This window comes from Carlito syrichta, unplaced genomic scaffold (assembly GCF_000164805.1).
Source record: "Carlito syrichta isolate Samal-C Ts95f unplaced genomic scaffold, Tarsius_syrichta-2.0.1 Scaffold303249, whole genome shotgun sequence".
Taxonomy (NCBI): Eukaryota; Metazoa; Chordata; class Mammalia; order Primates; family Tarsiidae; genus Carlito; species Carlito syrichta.
This window is the reverse complement of record NW_007247345.1, coordinates 30374-33393: the sequence shown is the minus strand read 5'-3', so window position 1 is coordinate 33393 and position 3020 is coordinate 30374. Positions and strand designations below refer to the sequence as shown.

General features: G+C 54.7%; 1 protein-coding gene across 2 annotated transcripts in view; it reads left to right on the top strand.

Annotated features, from left to right (window-relative positions):
• Positions 1 to 3020, top strand: part of ZNF346 (zinc finger protein 346) — a 19524-nt gene that overhangs the window by 734 nt on the left and 15770 nt on the right. The window lies entirely within an intron of this gene.

Below are 3020 nucleotides of genomic sequence, written 5' to 3'. Positions count from 1 at the left end.
CCGGAATTACAGGCATGTGCTACCACGCCCGGCTGATTTTTTGATTAATTGTAGAGATGAGGTCTTGCTGCCCAGGCAGGTATCGAACCCGCAGGCTCAGGCAATCCACTCACTTCAGCCTTCCAAAGGCGCGGGATTACAGGCTGAGCCACCGAGCCCGGCTTCTGATGATTTTCTAAGCACCTAGTTTTCTATATCATGCCTTTTCCACTGTGCAGGGACGGTGGGTAGCTGGATTCGAGTTGCATGTGGATAGCGGAGCACAGGCAAGTGTGGTCGGGCCATCTTCTCGACTCCTGACCGTCTACGTGAAGTTTTGTGGGTCGGGCCTTACCCTGTCGCGTGTGCTGGTGGTGGGGAAGTGTGTTCAGGTCTGGCTGCCTGAAGTCGCCCTGGCTTTTACCCCCCAGGGGTCAGTTTGCATCTCATGCCTGTGTGCGCTGCCTCAGGACGGACCGTGGGCATGTGGCTGCCTTGGGCCTTGCAGGTTTCTGCTGCCACACGGTTTCAGCCAGGAACACACTTGCCCACCGTGTGTGTTCCTCAGGCTAGGAGAGCTTGTGGCCAGAGGTCGCCTTTCCTGCTCACGCTGCGACGATGGTCACTTCCCCCAGCAGTGTCGCCGCAGGTAAAGGGCATCGGGTGCTTTTCTTCCTCCCACGGGGGAGCTGCCGGTCTCACCCCTGCCCCCTTGGCAGAGCCCCCACACCAGCCGAGCGCCAGGGGTGGGAAACGAGCAGCACCGGAAGAGAGCCCCGTGTCCCGCGCCCTCGTCTGGGGTTCGGAGGTTTTGCAAGCGGAAATGCTTCTGAGTGCTGAATGCCTTTGGTCTATTTTCAGTGCTAAACTGGGGGGTTGTCAATTTTGTGGAATTTTATGTTTGCTTTTTGGGTGAGAGGGTCTCCTCACTGAGCTAGTAGTCCCACCCAGTAGTCACCCTGTTTTGGGGGGAGTGTCAAACTTTTTATTTTAGAGACAGGTTCTTGCTGTGTTGCTCAGGCTGGAGTGCAGTGGTGCAGTCATAGCTCACTGCAGCCTCGACCTTCTGGGCTCAGGCAGTCCTCCCATGTCAGCCTCCCAAGCAGCTGGGACTATAGGTGTGCGCCACCACTCCCAGCTTATCACCTTGTTTTATATTCACCTTCACTTTCTCTGCCTAACTTCAAACTTGGGGAGGTCCCAAGACTCAGCCCCAGAACCTCTTTCCTTCGTCTACACTGGGCGTACTCCTCCAGTCCCACGGCTCTCATGATTCACACAACAATTCCCATGTATGTCTCCAGCTGTGACCCCCACCCACATCCCAGCATCAGCTGACTAGCAAGAGTGCATCTCCAACTCATCTCACGCATGTCTAGTAGAACACTTACACGAAATGTACCCAAGAGAAAGCCTGTTATTTCTCCCCCCGTTCTAACCTACTCAGTTGCTCAAGTTCAAAACCCAGGAGTCCTTTCCTTCCTTTACCCCATCCTGCTCAGTCTAGGAAACTGGATGTCAGTCTGCTTCCAGAACGTGATTCCAAATCCACCAGCTTCTCCGTCTCCACTGCCAAGCTCTCATCGTCTCTTGCCTGAAGATGGCAAAAGCCTCCTCCCTATCCCTTCTGCTTCCGTTCTTGTCCCCATGCAGCCTGTTGACACAACTCTCAGATCATCTTTTCTTTCTTTCTTTTTTTGAGTCAGAGTCTTACTCTGTCACCCAGGCTGGAGTGCAGTGGCACACTCCGGCCATCCCAGCGTGGACCTCCTGGGCTCCGGTGATCCTTCTGCCTCGGCCTTCCAAGTAGCCGGAACTACAGGAAGCGCCACCACTCTTGGCTAATTCTTTGATTTGTTGTAGAGATGAGGTCTCGCCAAGTTGCCCAGGCTGGTCTTGAACCCCTGGGCTCAGGCAGTCCTCTCGCTGGGATGACAGACATGAGCCACCACGCCCAGCCAGGTCATCTTTTTAAACATGGGCCAGATCTTATCACTTCCTATTACACAAAGAAGGAACCCATGGTTCATGCTGCAGCCTACGAAGCCGAAGCCACATGCTAACCCCGCGCCGTCCCTCCTGTCCCTCTCTCACCCGCCAGACTCCAGCCACACTGGCCTCACAGCACATCCCTGCCTCAGAGCTTTCACACTGTCAGACTGGGACACTCCTGTCCTGTGGACCCTCCTGGGGCTGAGCCCTTCCTGTAATGGCCTCACTGACTATAGTGGACAGCTTTGGAATTACGTTCTGGAGGTAGATTTGACTTCCAGTTTCTTCCTGCCCCCCTTCTCTGCCACTTTCTCCACCTGTTCCATGGCATTTCTGATTCTCCGTCGTCATCTTGCTTATTTTTTGCTTTGTGCCCTGTCTGCCTACTTGTCACCGCGGACATAGAGTAGGCCCTCTGAGTGTGTTTGTGGACCAGGTGGGTGTGCTCTCTGAGGCCAAGGAGCGCATTCCCGCAGAGGGGCTCCTCCCTTGGCAGGTGCCACACCTGCCGCGGGCACAGTATGTACTACATGAGGGTGATAGAGATCAGTGATGTGGCCTCTGCCCCCTTCAGTCTTTGGGAGTCAGAGGCTGAATATCCTGAAAAGGGAGGCCATTCTCCTTTAACAAAACAAAATCCACCATCTCCAAGGAGGAGGGATGGCTGAACTCTGACCCTCGGGCAGCATCTTCCCCCATGGCCGTCTCGTTCCAAGGAGCTCTGGACCCCCTTTAAAAAGCTGTGGCCGCCGGGCTCAGTGGCTCAGCCTGTAATCCCACGCCTTTGGGAGGCTGAGGTAAGTGAATTGCCTGAGCCCGTGGTTTCGAGACCCGCCTGGGCAACTTGGTGAGACCTCATCTCTACAATAAATTAAAAAAAAATTAGTCAGGCGTGGTAGCGTGCCTGTAGTTCCAGCTACTTGGAAGGCTGAGGCGGAAGGATCACTAGAGCTCAGGAGGTCGAGGCTGCGATGGTTGGGAGCGTGCCACTGCCCTCCAGCCTGAGCGACAGAGTGAGACTCCAACTCAAAAAAAAAAAAAAAAAGCTC